This window comes from Gymnoscopelus microlampas, assembly GCF_963454915.1.
Source record: "Gymnoscopelus microlampas genome assembly, chromosome: 8".
Classification (NCBI taxonomy): domain Eukaryota; kingdom Metazoa; phylum Chordata; class Actinopteri; order Myctophiformes; family Myctophidae; genus Gymnoscopelus; species Gymnoscopelus microlampas.
In genome coordinates, this window is record NC_139945.1 from 42,156,748 (window position 1) to 42,176,003 (window position 19,256).

The following is a 19,256-nucleotide window of genomic DNA, read 5'->3' on the forward strand; positions in this document are numbered from 1 at the left end:
TCATCGAGAGTGTACAAATGTAACACTGTACAATGTACATTTGTAAACTCTCAGAATTACAAATGGGTAAATAAACACTGGGGATTTTACTGTGTACAGTACCACCCTCTACTCAAGTTTCCCCTCTACAGACTGATTGTATGTTATGCTAATCATGTGTTACGTTTGGCTGCACATATGTACACAGTAAAATCCTCATTTGGTTACATTTGTACACTCTCTGAGTTACAAATTAATAAATGAACATTGAGTATTTTACTGTGTATCTTTCTCTTTGCAAATATTTGACCTGCAAAGCTTGCCTTGTGATGATGCGTAGTGAAACAGCAAGCCATTCAGGCAGATAGCTATTGTTTTACGTTATTAACCCTAAACTACTTTTACATCCATATTGTGAATATTTATAAAGTTACAGGGACTGGCTGGTCAGTGTACCAGTATGAATGGCATAGACAAGGCTGGGTAACTTGCAATCTTAATTGTGTTGCTAAATATATTTGATTAAGAAATAAGTATGGATTAATAATGATATCATAATTAATCATAATTAATTATATTATATGAAATAATATAATATAGCATTTACAAGATTTTAAGACATAGATTAATGGGTTGTAAGTTGTAAGAACAACGACCAATTGCTAAGTGTAGTTTCTCAGTCCATTTCATTCCATACTAATGCTTGTATGGCAACCATCCCGGTCCCCGTAAATTTTTATAATACTCACAGTATGGAAATAAAATTGGTCTGGATGAGTTCCCATGACCCAGTGTAAGCCAAAAAAAGGCTTTGATGTCAAGAAAATCCAAACTATCCCTTTAAGCTTTTTTACCAGCGTCACCAGGCCATGTGACCTCTGTACTGTTAGACTTTGGAGATGGCTGACTCTGACAGGTTAAACAGTCTACAGAATACCTCCAAATGTCTGTTTTGCCATGGTCTCCATATAACCACTATTATATTTGACGTTTATTATAGGTTGTGTGCCAAAACAGTTATAGCACTGAGCAGACATTGCCGATGCCCAACAGCGAAGTGTACACACAGTGATAGCTTCTATAACAGGCTGCCCTGTTGAACATTTTACCAATTCTGACTTTGTCTTATACAAAAAAATAAGCCATTATCTAAGATAATATTGATAAGAGCACAGAGCAGACTCGCCGCTAGTTTGCCCCATATGTACATAATGTTGTGTTTAATGTTTTTATTTTTTATTTTTTAGCAAAGAATCATGTTCTGATGTAAGCTTGAGCCAAATATTATACCCTAGATTTGTGGGAGATGAAACCAAAGTCAATCAACACCAAATGTGCCAGCAGTACATTGGTGTTGGATTGTGTAGATGTGTGTGTGTGTGTGTGTGTGTGTGTGCGTGCGTGCGTGCGTGCGTGCGTGCGCGTGCGTGCGTGCGTGCGTGCGTGCGTGCGTGCGTGCGTGCGCGTGTGTGTGTGTGTGTGTGTGTGTTTGGTTGGGCTGTGCAGTGTATCCGCAGTACACCTGTCAATCTGTGTGTTTGAAAGCCTTTCCCACAGTAGAGCAGGGTGAAGTGGAAGGAGGGGGGTATTTGACACATTCAAGAGCCTTTATTATAAACAGATGCTTCAGATTTATTCCCCCCAAACTGCCATTTTCTGGAGAAATCATTGAATTATGATTTTTATTACCCTTGTGACCTCCTAAAACTCCCCTTAATCGGCTGTATTTTTTGTACTTTGCTTCCTTCTTGTCCTCTCTCTCTCTCTCTCTCTCTCTCTCTCTCTCTGTCTCTCTCTCTGTCTCTCTCTCTCTCTCTCTCTCTCTGTCTCATTCATTGGCCACACTCCCTGTCCTCCCATGTTACCTCGGAGCTCTCTCCTCACCTCTGTCTGCCCCTCCTCACTTCTTGACATTCAGCACAAACCACTGCCCCCCCCCCCTCCCCACTGTGATTCACTGACTTCCAGCTGTTATTCATGTTGAAGAAGACACTTGTCTAAATGTTTATGAGAACAACTACTTTCTTTCCCTTAACGCCCTGATCAACTTCCAAAATGTGCTTTGTGGCATGTGTTAAAAACACAGTGGATGATTGGCCAAAGATTTTTTTTTAAAGAAAGAAAAGAAAGTCTGACATCGTTTTTGTACTCTGCTCCGCCAAATCCAGAAATGTATTACAAAAAGGAAGATTAAAGACAGAGTTTAAAAGGCGAGAGGAAATGCGGAATAATGTGAGGGGAAAATATGCTCAGAAAGATGCCAGTAAAGTAAACATGTATGAAATTGCACAATTGAGCCAGGCCCCAGCTCCAGCAGCCAAGTCATGCGCCGCGATGGAGAGAACAGGCGAGGGAGAGGGAAGAAAAAAATACAAATACTGTAAAGCAGAAACAGAGGGAGATAGTGGTAGTCGATGAAGCTTCAGTGAAAAACAAAGAAGTAAACATAACTGTTTTTAAAACCTTTCATTCGCTCCCTCCCACCCGCCTCATCTGTGCTCTCGTGTTCATAATACAATGTGTTTCCCTCTGTCGGGAATGGTGAATTGTGAGGAAATGTTTTTTTCCCCTATATTTTGAATGCTGCAGGTTATTGTCAGGTTTTTATGTTAATGTTCATGTCAGCATGCCCTCAGAATATGGCATCCTATTTCCCAGAGCGAACAATTATCACCCAATCAGCACATGACCGACAGAAGGCTCTTTGTAGTTGAACAGGAGAAGGGTTGTAGCTGCCCATGCACTCCCCCGTTTGTTTAGCTTGGAGCGTCCACTCTCGTTCTGTTTCTACCACAGGGCTGATGAACAGACAAGACTGACAAAGTGGACCATGTGCAACCTTGAAATGCTGTGTTGCTGTTTCATTCATGCCGGCTTGAATCCAGTAATACTCGTTTACCATGCGCAACATGCGGTTCTGAAACAGTTTCACTGATATTTTAAGGCAAACAGTTTAAACAACTAAACAGGGGCAAAACAAATAGCATTCATAGCAGTTAAAGCTGATCTGATCGTAACACAGCCACACGCACGCATGTAAGCGCACACACACGCGCGCACACACGCACACACGCACGCACGCACGCACACACACACACACACACACACACACACACACACACACACACACACACACACACACACACACACACACACACACACACACACACACACACACACACACACACACACACACACACACACACACACACACACACACACAGCTGGATGGCAGACTGCTGCTCCAGATTAGGTCAGATTTAATTAGGCTGCCCTGCTCCTTTTGGAGTGTCACTTCTCGTAGAAAAAGTCATTATTAAAGCAAAGGCAATGCTACCCAACACACACTGAAAAACCTCTGCCAGAATGTTATAGAGCCTCAGGGTCCACACACACACACACACACACACACACACACACACACACACACACACACACACACACACACACACACACACACACACCAACGCCAACACGCACGCACGCACACACGCACGCACGCACGCACGCACGTACACGCACACACGCACGCACGCACGCACGCACGCACGCACACACACACACACACACACACACACACACACACGCGCGCGTGCACACGCACATACACACAAGCAATTATTTTGGTTTTGGAAAAAGGTTTATGTGCAGAAATGATGGATTGTGATGTAATGATGATCAGTGTGATGTTTTTAGGTTGTTGTAGGCTATTGGTTGAGGTTACGGGGTAAGAAAGTTCAGCTGTTACATAGACCGCCATGCAGCCAGAGGCATTTATCATAGACCGCCACGCAGCCAGAGGCATTTATGGATGAATGGAAAAAGCAAGACAATAAAATGCTTTGCAAATTTTTCTATGGAAAATATCAGACTAATCAATGGAAAACAGTTTCCTTTTACAGTAGCAGGCAAGAAGCACAAAATGTTTCAGACGTCAATAATCTCCAGTGAGTGTTTCAGTAATTGTTTCCAAAGTGCCTTCTTGAAACACAAGTCAAGTGGTGAACACATTAAAAAGCAATACATTATTAGACCAAACAGTATTTTTCTATATTTCATTGTCAATATTGATCTTACTTTGCTTTAGTGAAATGAATGTATTTATTGCATGTCAAAAATGTTTTATAGGTAATTTCTTTGTGTAAATTACAATTGTGGGTTTTTGTTTTATAATTATTTTCTCTAATTCTGTTGTCTTAATTCATGTCGATAAGGCTTTTATTTTTTCAAAAGCCAATGTGAAAAATGTCATGTTTTTTTGTTTGTTTGTAACTATACCCACATCAACTTGGCAATAAAATAAATTGCATAATGGTTTCACAAGGCATGTGTCTCAATTATTATGTTTTATTGTTTGCACAATGTGAGACAATCCTGTGATTTATAGTATTTACACATGTCAGAATTGTAAACATTAGCACAGCGAGCTAAATGTTCTCTCTTTTAATCTTTGTGTGTTCACACTGTGTAATGCGGATTAATTTGGATTCACATTTCAAGACAAATGTGGGACAAGGGAGCAGAGCATGTCTGCTTTATATTCTCCCACATGGAGACATGCAAGTGCCTCATTTAAGACAGAGAATTTCAAATGAATCTCATACATCACACAAAGTCCATATGCAACAATGTACAGATCCATTACTCTGTCAGCAGGAGCAAAACCAGCCAGACGTGCACACATAACGTGCGCGCACATGTGCACACCTTTTTTTCCCCCAAGTGTGTGAGCATAACCTGAATAACAAGAGCAGATGAGAAATCATAGTGCCTCCCAGATGTTTGACATCGATCAAACTGTTTGCCATAAATTACCCCTTCAAACTAAAGCAGAATTTATAAAGTTATTTCAGATATCTTAGGCTATTAGCATGTATGAACTAGTCATCTACCACCACACTGTGTGGCACAGTCAAAATCACTGCACATCTGCACCTACCAGTTGATGATGTTACGTGGAAACAACAGAAATAATATAACATCTGGGTCAGTCCAGTATGCGTCAGTTGAACAATTAAGTCTGAACAATGCCAAGGACACTGGCACAGATCCCTTTATTACAGCTTTTATATACACAAAGACATGTGTAATAGATGTTTATATCCTAGGAGTAAGAACTATTCCTTTTTATTTCTTACTGTATATTATTATTATTATTAGTAGTAGTAGTATTATTATTTAACTATGTATTATTATTACAGTTGTTTAAAAATATATATAATATATAATTTAATTTATAATATCATTATTATGCTGCTAAAACGTCTGAGGAACCAGAACAAAATCGTTTTACTTTTATGTACCTGTACACAAGATGTAACAATAAAGAAACCTTGAACCTTGAACCTAATTCCTGTGCCCAACCAGTTTGAGCCAGTCCAATTCCATTTCCTAAATCTGCAAAAGTTATTTTAAGCTAATCTCTGTCTGATTTTATGTCAGTGGATCTCCCATTTAAAATGCCCCAGAGAACGTTTGGGGCAGGCTGCACAGCAGGCTGGCTGTGGAGACATCGATGCCTACTGGAGACATGCCCATGTTCACCCTGCGCCCTCTCCTCCTCCCTGCCAGCCAGGCACTGGCATCCCATGTGAAATGCCAAAGGTCTAGGGTGTCTGGTGTCGGGCAATGGTGCCATGATTCCACCTGGTAATGTCAGAGGGCATAGAAGGTGGGTGCGCCCCCCCCCCCCAGGTCATCATCAGCCCTTCAGCCGAAGAGATAATAATAATGAATTGCATTTTTATGGCGCTTTTCTAAGTACTCAAACTTACTCAAAGCGCTCTTACAATGGTTCATTCATTCATTCAGGGAGGGGACATTGGGAGGTGGAGCGGCGAACATTCGACGCCAGCGTCCCCACTTTTACCCACATTCACACACCAATGGTGGCAAGCTAGCGCCGACCGAATCATTGGAGGCAGTGTAGGGTTCAGTGTCTTGCCCAAGGACACTTCGACATGTGGACAGGAGGAGGAGCCGGGATTCGAACCGCCGACCCACGGATCATTGGCCGACCTGCTCTACCTCCTGAGCCACAGCCGCCCACAGATACGGTCTTCGCTCATGTACATGAATGTACTCCAATGCATACACATGTGCATGCCATAAAGTCACTTGTGCACACATATATATTCACAAATGCATTGGACTCTCATATGAGTATAAAAGTAAAGTAACATGTACATATTAGCAGACACCTCTGTGACTTTATCTCCATTTTGCCTAGGTAGCCCATTGAATATTTAGATTCTGTGTAAGGGTGATTGAGTGGACAGGCCTTGGTCTATGAGACATCAATGATGGAGCTGATACGGCTTGGAGAGGCAGGCGGGGGGTTGAGGGGCCCAGAGATGGGTGGTTGGGGGGCTATGAAAGCAGAGCAGCCAAAGGTGCTGTAAGAGTATATGGGGATTAAGGAAGGGGAAAAGGTGTTGACTGCAGTGATTTTAATTTTGGTGGGCTGATACCCAGCCAGAATAGCACGTCCAACTCACTTACATTTGATGGAGGAAGGCAATGTGAGTGTGCGTATGTGCATGTGAGTGTGTGCGTCTGTGTGTGCACATGTTGGGTGCGGGCAGATTCCCAGCTAGACTAACATGCCCAACACACATTTAATGGAGGAGGGTAGACCTTACGTGTGTGTGTGCACTTTTTCTGCTGAGAGCCACACTTTCTGCTGCTCCGAGTGAGCTGAGACACTAACACATGTCCACTCAGTCCACATGCCATCTCTTATGTCACTTACAATGTCCTGTCCTTAGGTCTCTTAATAATCTCTCTACTGTGTTGGTGTTTCCTTGCCTCTCCATCCCAGCCCACTGCTTCTTCCTCTAACTCCATGGACTCACACTGAATGGAAAACAGCTGGTTTTGGGACCCCTCCAAGCACATTATGCCCGGTTCTTCAATGAATTCCCCTTCACCTCTCCTCTCCTCCTCTCCTCGCTGTCCAGTGTGCTCCCTCGCTCCCTCTCCTCGTTTAAGGTGGGGCTGTGCAGCTGAAACAAAAGAAAAACAGCTTGTATGAGAACATGTTTCTCACCCACATATGGTACTCTCTCTTTCTCTTCCTTTCTGTGAATTAATTTCCCAACTCTACTCCCTGGTGATGCTCTCTTGTTATGACTGGTTCTGCTTTTGACAAGTAGAAAAAAAGGGGCTGAGATATAATGCAGCTGAGCTACACAGCCAAGTATGCATACAGTTAAGCTGGGTCGGTAATATGTTTAAGTTATTATGGCGACCCCATACAATAGCCTTGTTCACCTGCTCCCGCAGACTAGGGGTGTCATGTTGTAAAGTGACGCATGGCAAGGATTGTGACTGACAAACTTAATTTTGAGAAAGTAAAATACAAAAAGATGTACATTGTTATATAGTTTGATTTACCGAGTTACATAGTAATGAAAATAAGTTCAGGAGGCAGGGCCATTCACTTTATCATACCAAACTTAAACTCCTCCCAGCCACCAATTTGAAGCTATTTACACTATAGTTACTATACTATACAAATAATAATAACTACTTGGGGACCACACAAGTCTAGAACGATGTAAATCGGGAACGATTCAAGTTGGGAATGCATGTCCCACCCAGTTATGCAATACCCATTGTACCTATTTGCTGTACCCATAGTAAGAGTAAGAATTGCGTTACCTGTTACCACAGTACTAATAACATTAGATATTACAATCAATGGGTTATTTATAAACACACACTGGCCTACTCAGGAACAATGCAAGTCGGGAACGATGCAAGTTGAGAATGAATGCCCCACCTGTTTATGGAACACCTTGTACTTATTGTCTCTGCCAGGCCAGACGGCCAAAGGCTGGAGACTATGTTTTTGCTCCTGTCCGTCTGTCTGTCAGTCAGTCAGTCAGTCAGTCAGTCAGTCAGTCAGTCATTCTGTGAGCAGCACCGGCACCGTTGGACCAATCGGTGGGAAACTTTGCCCACACACTCCCAGTAGGCCAATGAAGAACCTCCACGTCTTTCAAATCAGCCTCTCGGTGGCGCTATAACAGCCTGCTCTGTGTTTCAGTCTATAACTCCGGAACTGTAGGTCGTACAATCAAAATCTCTATTGACCTGGATACCTTGAATCATGATGCAACTACTGTACCTATATAGGCCCTGGCCATTTTGCCAGACTACCTTTAGCGCATTCTTCAAAACAGTTTGCTACTCCTAAAAATTCTGTCCAAAACTCACACAAATCGGTACATATTACCTCTGGAGTTATGTGGTTAATATGTATCAGACCGATTCGTCATAATCCATTCCATACAATTGGTTATAACTGCCTTCAAATGTGCGGGCCCTGGGTAGGCAACCCGGCCTGGCGGAGACCTATGTTCTGAGGAACGCACTTTTCTACCTGTACTTGTTGGCAGTGTACCGGCTGTACCTGTTGTCAGAGTACCCAATGCGGTACTCACTAACATAGGACCATATGTTCAACTAAATATGGAGGTACTGGAATCCCTGATGTCATCAGAAACTGCTGTCATGTTGATGACGTACATGAGCATATGTAAATGACAGACTGACAGACAGACAGACAGACAGACAGATAGACTGACAGACACAGACCTGCAGAAAAGATACCTTTCATGCCTTGCACTTATATTGGTGCTTTGCCAATCCGTGAAGAAATGGGTTGGACGGTGCCCGAGTTATGCCCCGTAGTCTCTCTCTCTCTCTCTCACACACACACACACACACACACACACACACACACACACACACACACACACACACACACACACACACACACACACACACACACACACACACACACACACACACACACACACACACACACACACACACACACACTGATACAGACAGCAACTACTTCCATTTCACAACTACTAATTCGCACCCCTCCACCCCGTCTCTACCCTCTCTTTTTCTCCTCTCTTACTAGAGTGTGGGGGGTCACCACCTATGTCTATGTAGAGACCACCAGTACTCCCAAGCCAAAGTATTCAGAGTTAACCCCATCTCACTCAAACCCACCAAACAACCAACAACCCACCAACCAACCAACCCACCAGCTACCCTCAAATCCCAGAACACATTGCTTCGTTTTCCATAAAGGCCTACTATCAATCATTTTTTTTGGCCTATTCTGTACCACCTCAATAAATTATCTTAAGGAAAATCAAATTGTGGTCCTCCTAGCCTCATGAACTATGTATTGAACATTTGGATGATTTCTATACCATACCATTTTTGCAGCCTGTCACCAGATGTGACTAGCGATGAATATTTGCAGCCTCTACTTTTGGCAGGGCTGCAAGGCCTTGTTTCAGTCACACATCATCACAGCTCATCTGATCAATGGCTGATGTGTGTGCTAACACTCATACAATAACACAGTTTTCTGCCTTATTTCAATCCAATATCCTGTTCTGCTGTCATTTTGTGTTTTCTTCTGCTCTCCTGCACTCTGCAATGTACTTCTTGTTGACAGCTATAAACGTGTCCATGGCTTTACATTCTGTGTTCTTAAATTCATTTTCATTATCATTGATTAATTTTTTATTTTCCAATAAAAAGTTCTGACAACAGAATGCAGAGGTACATTTCAATCTCATCATACCGTTGTGTCACAGTCACAGGTCATGCCCATGTGGTAGATGTTCTGGAGCCCAATCAGCACCAGGTGCACATAGTCAGTTGCCACAGTAACTCTGCAATCTTTCTAATTTAACTCACCTGTGTGCTGTTTTATGTAAGGCTCTTTGATTTTTCTTTAGATAAGTCTTTGGAATTACTTCCTAATCCTGACTAATGCCTACTTTGCCTACTTTTAAAAGACTTCAAAAATATTTTTAAAACACATTAGTTACACCCTCTCACATCTACCTAGAAGACTTTTAAAATACTTAAAATACTAAAGTCTGACACCCTGCATTATATTCACACACAGTCGGTGGAGGCAACCATGCAAGGTACCCTCTTTGAGAGCACTTAGGGGTTCAGTCAGTGTCTTGCTCATAGACACTTCAACATGACATCAGGAAGAGCCGGTGATTACACTGGAAACCTTCCAGTTATCAGATGGCCACTATACCGCCTGAGCCACATCATGTACCTCCAAAAGACTATAAGGCTGAGACACATCAAGTCACCCTCAAGCTAAATTTGAGTCACTGTCGATAGGGGACGGGGGGGAGCTCTTTCTCGCATTTGTCCAGTGGACACATGGATAGTGAGAGTGAGACACACTAACGTGTGAGAGAGAGAGCACAAGACCACAAAAAGGTTTCAGAGGAGTAGCATTAAAATGCTCTGTGTGTCTTTGTTGCTCAATGCTTCTGATTCCTGCAGATTACTGCCACCTCTTGGCATGGAGTTCTTTTCTCCCATGAAGGTGCACAACAGCTACCTATCTGTCACAACAGCAAACTGTCTGCTACCCAGCGTGCACACAGCAACATTTTAACACATAGTTTACACCTGTCGTTAGTCTGTAGTAGTCAGGAACAGGGATGATCGATTTGTCCGTACGTGGACAAATGTGCCTGTGGCAAGACTTGTCCATGTCTGTGGCAAATTGTTTAGAATAAACAAAATAGGATAATATAATTGATGCGTTTGGATGAGGAATGGATAATGAATGTGTAAACGCGGATTAGGGTGACGAAAAAGCCCATCGGCGCATCTCTAATATATCATCATTTATTCAATAAATGATGTCGCACAAGCTTTGATTTTGACATTGAGAAAATATAAATATTCCAGTGTGTGTTCTGTGCATGGGGCCGGGTACTGAAGTGTCTTTAACCGATTGACTGCCAGAATTATTTCAGATTTTTTCAGTTTTCTGCCAGAGATTTTTCATTGAAAGTGAAAGTACTCAGGAGCCGAGATACAGAATTTTTAAGTTTTAAGTTAACAAGGAAGTGGATAGGAGTCTAGATCTTCGAAAAATCATATCTCCTTGGTCTTTGGGTCAAATAAAAAAAAATAAAATGTTTTTTTCTAAAAACGCATATATGCGTTATTGGCAGGCAAGTGATGTATTCTAAAGAACGCATATATGCGTTATTGGCAGGCAATTTAAGATGGGTAGTGGAGGCACAATTAAATGAAACAAATTGTTTTTTCAATATTTGTTTCTAAAACCAATACGAACCAAAAAGGCTGGTTGAAAGTGTTTCCATGTTCGTAATATGAATAAAAGGATTTTGTTTCGATGTTTATGTTTGCGTACCTGGCTGATAAGAGCACAGGCTCTTATGTGTTTGTTCTTTCATGAATCATTAGTTGATTGGTAGATCAATCAGCCCGGGACTCTCTTGAGTGACCGAATGAAACATACTGTAGGTAAAAGCTACAAGTGAATGTATGGAGAATTATTACTTTCATGTGATAGAAAAAAATCACTTAAAACTAAAACATACGACTGTGTTAAAGCTACAAGTGGTTGGGTATGGAGAATTATTTCTTTACTAAAACTAAAAGATATGTGAAACTCCAAACACGTGTTAGGAGATGGATAATAACAAGCTTATTTTGTCAAGCTACCCAGAAAATAAATAGCTGAACTAGCCTGCGTATTTGACAGTTACATAATTCTGAAAGTAGTGAATCTAGGCACAAGCTAGTCAGAAGCCCAACACTAACACGTGAGATAGTTCACCTGAAAGAATGGTACTGGGACAAATTATGCAGTCTCTTTATAGCTTCATTTACATCTCAGAGAGTGAGAGAGAGAGAGAGAGAGAGAGAGAGAGTGGAAATAAAAGAAAGAAACAAAAGTATTTAAGGCTTATTTGTGTCTTTGTACTTTGAAAGGCTCTTTCTACTTGATACTTACATTTTAAAACCAGATACATTTGAATGTCAGACTGGCATCACTTTCAAAAGAACTTTACTTTCACTCAAGGATGGCTTTAAGTAGGCTTCTTCACTGAGAAATACTATCATTGCAAAATGTGTTGCATATGCATGTGCACTGATATGGCACATTCCAGTCCACTTAGTATACATTTATGTATTTCTGTCAATATTATTGGCCGCTCATTTTGTATATCTGTGGCAGTTTGATGTGTAGGGTATCTCTAGATACCTTGTGTTATAAATCACATACTATAGGACGTTGCAAAGACTGGGGATCTTGCAGGATCACTATTTGAATATATTTTTTTCTTGATTGAATTTTATTTTCTATTGTTTTGGTTCTTTTCTGAACATCAAGACTAGAAAAGACTGATTTAATTCAGCTCACAGCTCTGAATGAATTTCATGACCCACCTTACACCAAACGATTGAGATAAACTCTAATGATTTCATTCCAACATTGTCTTTGACAGTGAACTTGCTTGAAAATCGTTTGGTGTAAAGGCTGGCATTTGTTGCTCTCTCCTGTGTCATTCCTGCGAGGTAAAGTTTATTCCCCTGCTAATAAAGGAGATAGAGTTGTTTGTTCTTTTGCCAAGATCTCTGTATGTTTAGTTAGTTGTCCTGCTAGGAAGGTAGAGTTGTTTTTCCCCAAGTTCTTATAGTCTCCTGAAAGTGAAGCAGATGGTTTTGTTTGTTGTATTGTTTATTGGTTTGTCAAGTCTTGCCTGTGTTCTGCTGAATAAAAGAACACCATGGTCTCTGTTACTGTGTCCTGGTTTCTCTGCCCTTGGGTCCACTCCCAGCCATAGGACTGTGCAACCCATTAACATGTAAGGGATCATGTACAGTGAGGCAGACATTATTGGAAAATAAACCTGCATCTGTCCAGCTATGCCCTAAAGGGGTTTATTTTCAAATAACGAAAGCCTTACTGTATCATACCACTGATTATACCACTGCTACCTAAAAGCAAAACTAAGGGTTTGACAAAACTCATTTTATACATTTAAAATAAAAGTAGTTTCCGCTTTTATAGCAAAACTAGAAAATACTGTTCTTGAAGAAACAGTGTGGCTTGCTTCAAGCCCCAAGAAAATAGTATAAAAAGTACAAATTGTCAAATTCCCAGACACGGCAGGCTCTCTTTAACTTGGGGGGGGGGGGGGGGGGGGGGGGTAAAAGTATTGTAAATGTGATTTGAGTACCAAAATAAATGTACTCAAATATTCCAGAAATTGTCGAGCTTTAAAAAACATGCAGATAAGCTCATAATGCATCACATTGAAGATCTGCTTTTTTTAATAGTCAAAGTATGACAGGACTTGAGTGGCTTAATCTGCAAAGTAACAAGTAACTAAAGCTGTCAAATGATGTAATCTTAATTGAGTAAAAAGTACAATATTTGCATCTGATATGTAGTGGAGTTGAAGTAACAAAAATGGAAAGTAAAGTAAAAGTACCTAATATTTATATTGTGCATTCATTGTAAAAGTACTGTAGGCCTAGATTATTTTATAGTACTTAGGGTGTGTGTGGGGGTGAGGGGTTGGAGTTTTGGGGCTTGAAATGTACAAAAGTATTGGCATCAAAATATACTTTGAATATCAAAGTAAAAGTACTCAAATTTTCCAAAAATCTACAAGCTCATAACGCGTCACATTGTAGATCAGCTTTTTTCGAATAGTCAAATGAAGTCATATCAGTATCATGGTCAGTAGTATCATGTCAGTATCATGGTCAAAACAATAAAACAAGGTGAAAGGAAAAGATTACGATTGTCTATTCAATAAGGGTTGTTAATGATTAACCAATTTGACCGATTAAAATATTTTAACCGAAAATGTATAGATGATTTTACTCTTTATACTTGCATAATTACAATAACAATCTTGAAATTATTGTACATCTCACAGAATGCTGCGATTGACCAATCAGAATCGCCATTGAATGTTACATGACATGTTACTAGGAGTAAAGAATGGGGCTAGCCGCTATACAAGGATAGTACTGGGTCAGCCGGTCAGGTCAGGGTTGGGAAGTGAGATGACATCAGGTGTCTGTGTAAAGTTGTACAAAACAGTGCAGTGTCAAGAAAAGTGCAAGGAGGAAGTCATATGGCACTTCTGCTAAAAGACCAGGGTGAGAAAATGTGTGTGTGTGTGTGTGTGTGTGTGTGTGTGTGTGTGTGTGTGTGTGTGTGTGTATGGGGGGGGGGGGGGTGCCAGTGCAATTTCCTGCTTGCAGATTGACTCACATGTGGGCACCTGCCCTGACATATCCACCCATCCTGTTTCTGTCAGCTGACACAGTGAACACGCACTTTCTGTAACCTTAGACACTGGAGCATAAGTCACCAAACGAAGATACAGAAATGTCAAAACGAAAGCTTGTCAAGCATCAGATTTCAGAATTCAAATACAGGGTATAATAACAAAAGAAGGTTCATATATTTGGATCATACTGTATGTCCACATGGCTTTACTAGGCGTAGGCCGTGGCCGTGGGTACAGAAAGTTTATGAATTAGTCATCTACAGACGCTGGAAGCAACAGGGGAAGCACTCATGCTAAATCAAACAGGGACTTTACAGTATAAATTTACACATCCAGCAGAGAGGAGCACAGCGGACAGACAAGCCTGCACAGGGTTCACTGGCCTGGGGGAGTCAGGCAGGCCGAGGGCCAGCCAGAATGGGTGACACACACACACACACACACACACACACACACACACACACACACACACACACACACACACACACACACACACACACACACACACACACACACACGCAAGCACACATACACATGTGCATATACATTGCATATGGACAAATGGATGCAAACCAAAAATAGAGTTAATAATTAGATCTTTATAGAGATATTGAGAAGGGCTGCACTGAATGCCTGCAGGCTGAAGACATTGACAAGCTAATGAGCTGGCATGCAAACAATTACAGCAAAGATAGGAAGGCATTCGTGTGTGTGTGTGTGTGTGTGTTTCAGAGAGAGAGAGAGAGAGAGAGAGAGAGTTAGAAAGAGTCAGAGTATATGCCAGCATTTGGGTGTCATATGGTACAGTAGATGTCATGCAAGTTGATTTGTGAGTATCATACTATGTGAGTATGCGTTTGCAATGGCATGCGTTGATCAGAGATGGGTACAAGTAACACACTTACATTTACTCTGTTGCATTTATTTGGGTAATTATAGAAAAAAAAAAAAAATATATATATATATATATATACACACACACACACACACACACACACACACACACACACACACACACACACACACACACACACACACACACACACACACACACGTAAGAGTAGATCGAATGTTCTCCATGTTCTACAAGCATGATAAATACAGTCCCTTCAATGTGTGGAGAAACTTTTGTGCAAACAGTATACAAAGTATAATGGTCAGTATCATGTAAGTATCTTTTTTTTTTTTTAAGATTTTTTTTTTTGGGCATTTTTTGCTTTATTGGAGAGGGATAGTGAAAGTGTTGCGACAGGAAGAACGGGAGAGAGATGGGGGAAGACATGCAGGAAAGGCCGACGGGAACGGGACGCGAACCCGCGGCACACTGCTATTAAGGATTTTCAACCAGGGTGCCTAGACCGCGACGCCACGGCCTAGGCCATCATGTAAGTATCTTGTCAGTATCATGGTCAGTATCTTGTCAGTATCATGGTGAGTATCATGTAAGTATCCTGTCAGTATCCTGTCAGTATCATGGTCAGTATCATGTCAGTATATACATGTCAGTATCTTGGTCAGTAGTATTATGTCAGTATCATGGTCAGTAGTATCATGTCAGTATCTTGGTCAGTGGTATCATGTCAGTATCATGACAGTATCATGGTCAGTATAATGGACAGTATCATGGTTCTGTATTTTGTGCATACAGTAAATTCAACTGTTACAACCCAGCCTAGGGGTCACCAGGTGTAACACAAAAATAGACTCCCTCCTATCAATTCATTTTTTTCAATTCAATCTTTATTTCAGACCCAGGAGGATCCATATCACAAGAAAACACCACCACACAATAAAAACAGAAAATAAAATAAAATAAATAAAAATAATGCAAATAGCTCACATTGTTCGGTTTCTGACATACAGACATGTGCGCCAATGGTTCCACAGTCTAGAGGTGAACCTCACAGAGCTTCGTGTGGGGTCTGTTATGACAGCGATTATGTCATTTACTGACTCAGATGCTCTACACATAAACCTATACATAAGGTTGCGTAGCACAGCAGCACAGGTGGGTACCCCAACACTAACAAACATCTGGCTTGCACTGGAGCTTCTTGGAGCTCTCAGCAGCAGCCTCATGCAGTCATTATAGGCCACTGTAAGGCGTCTGATGCTGCCTTGCTTGTAGCGACTCCAAAGGTGGGCAGTATGCAGTGGTGTACAAAATGATCTAAACAGAGAGATCTTCACAGGTACTGAGCACATGCTAAATTTGCGACACAGCATGTTTGCTTGGGCATACAGCTTACGCCGCTGCCTATAGATGTCGTTGTCGTCTGTTAGGTCATTGGAGATAATATGTCCCAAATAAGTAATCTCACTGCACACACTAAGGGCAGTGCCAGCCAGGTAGAAGTCAGGAAAGGTAGATAGTCTGTCTTCCCTACTTCGGACAATCATGACCTTACTCTTTTTAGCGTTGTATTTTATATTAAAATCAAAGCCATACTGTGAGCATATCCTCAGTAGCTGTTGTAGCCCAGCACTATATGGACTAAAGATGACCAAATCATCTGCATACATCAGGAGATTAATTAACGAGTCACCAACTCTACACCCTGTCCCACATGCATTTAACATCAATGATAAATCATTCATATAAACATTAAAAAGGAATGGAGAAATTATTCCTCCTTGACGGACACCATTGGTCACATGAAAAGGAGCAGATATTGACTTCCCCCATTTTACCCTCATTGTCTGGTGAGCATACCAGAACACCAACATTCTGACTAGGAAACTAGGGACCCCTCTCTGTGTCAGTTTTAAGAATAACTTTTCATGATTAATGCGGTCAAAGGCCCTAGAGGCATCAATAAAAGAAAGTGCAAAAATACACAAATCAGTGCCATGTTTTCGTTTGAATCCAAATTGGTTATCAGCTGACAGGATCAACCTCTCAAGTCTACTCAGTAGAATTGTCTCTAGCACTTTGGACAAAACGCTGGCCAATGCTATTGGCCTATAGTTATCAGAGCTGTTTAGTTTACCCACTTTGTCTTTAATGACCGGCACTAACACGACAGAGAGCATGGAAACAGGTAAAAACCCATGAAAAAAAACCCTGTAAAACACATAGCAACCACAGGGCACAGTTTCTTACTGGCTAGTTTTAGATGTTCAGCTGTTATCTCATCCAGACCACAGGCCTTATTATCTCCTATCTTCAAAACTGCTTCATGAATTTTGGCAGGAGTAACAATCATCTCATCATTAAAATCTACATTTTCCACTAAAACAAGATTACTTTTTACACAGTTGAACAGCTCAGAATATTGTTTCTGCCATAGCTGTGAAATTTCATCAGAACCACTCACTCCATCTATATTTGATGGAAGAGATGTTTTACAATTATTTATCATTTTAATTTCCTTCCAGAAATCATTCACATTATGCTTTTGTAGCTTCTTTGCCAGTGAATCTGACCTCATTACGTTCTCATTTCTTTTAATAAACCTAAGGGCATATTTAAAATTAGCATTAGTGTCTTTTTTATGCTCAAACAGAGGGCCATGTCTACTTTTGCCAGCCTCAGCCCATCTTTTAAAAGCCATTCTAGCCTCTGCATGAAGCTCTTGGACGTGATCATTCCACCCTGGCTTGGCATTACATGCTTTTGGCCTATGTTTGAGGAAAGGCCTGCTAGCAATACAGAGTGACTCCACAATAGACTCATACAGGGTAGATAACTCATTACAGTGTTGGACATTCCTGCAGTTCATGTCGCGACACAATAGAGCGTCTTTTGGCACCTTAATATTACCTAGCAAGGCATCAGAACTTTTCACATATTTATCAAGATCTCTCTTGGTCAGTTTAGCCCAGTCAATTTTACCTGCACTTAAGCTGTTCTCCACAGGCAACAACACTGGTAAATTGCCTGTATTTAACACCACACAAAATGGTATGTGGTCAGAGGTAGCCATATCATAGATAATCTCCATTTTATCAATACAGTCATGTGCATCTATTGTACAGAGACAATGATCAAGCCAGGAAGTAGTGTGCCAAGCCTCGCTAATATAAGTATAGCTCTTCTCAGGCAAAAGTACTTTGCTAGACAAAATCAAACCGCTGTCTACACAAAATTGCATTAAATGCTTACCAAATAAGGAGTTAGCATCAGACACATCAGCATTCATGTCACCAACAACATATATGCAGGTGGAAGGATTATCCTGTATGAAATACATAATAAATACCATTCTGCTAAGATAATCATCTTCATTCTGATAGCATTCATATGGTGTATAAACATTCAAAATGATTAGCTTTTTGTCACTACAACACAGTTCAATTCCAATTGCCCAGTCAACGCCTAATCTAATTACATTAACCAACTGGTCATATTTTTTATTCCACAGCGTGGCAACTCCCCCTGGTATCCTCCCTCGTACCACTTTAGTACACCGGTCGGTGGTGGATTCCCCCGCCCCGTGAAAGTCCTTATGGATGGAGTTAAGACCTTCCAGGTCTTGTTTAGCCAGGAAGGTCTCCTGAACACACAAAATGTCACATCCATCTAACAGTCTGTCCACAACAATACAGCGTGATTTATCAGATTCACTGTGGCCAACATGCAGCCCTCGCGCATTGTAAGATACAACTGAGATGTTCGTGTTCATAGAGAGTTAAGTTCATGTTCCTCACAGATACTATGCAGTCTCAGACTGGCTCACAAGCAAAGCTACAGGTGTAGCTAGACACTTCAGCTCACTCTATCCAGTCCCCAAACATACAGTAGCAGCCAACACCAGTTTAAATGCAAAAATACAGTGATTTATTAATGAAGTTGCAAAACATGTGTAAATTACCTCATAGTGAGCCCTTCGACATAAACCCCTAAACAAAAGAAAACACTATTCTTACCTAGACCAACAGAAGACAAAAAATAAGTATCTAACCTAATGTGACCTAAAGAAAAACAGGAACCAACTGAAAACAAAAGAAAGGCCACCCACCCCTACAGTACCATGACTATACACTAACCCATGTTAATACAAAACTAAAATGCTGACAAACACTGTGGCACAGAACAGGTGTGGCTGAAGGTGGCCAGGAGGAAATCATATGATTCAAAGAAGTCAGACAGCTTTATACTCCAGTCCATGAAGACAGGAGCCAATCACCTGCAAGGTT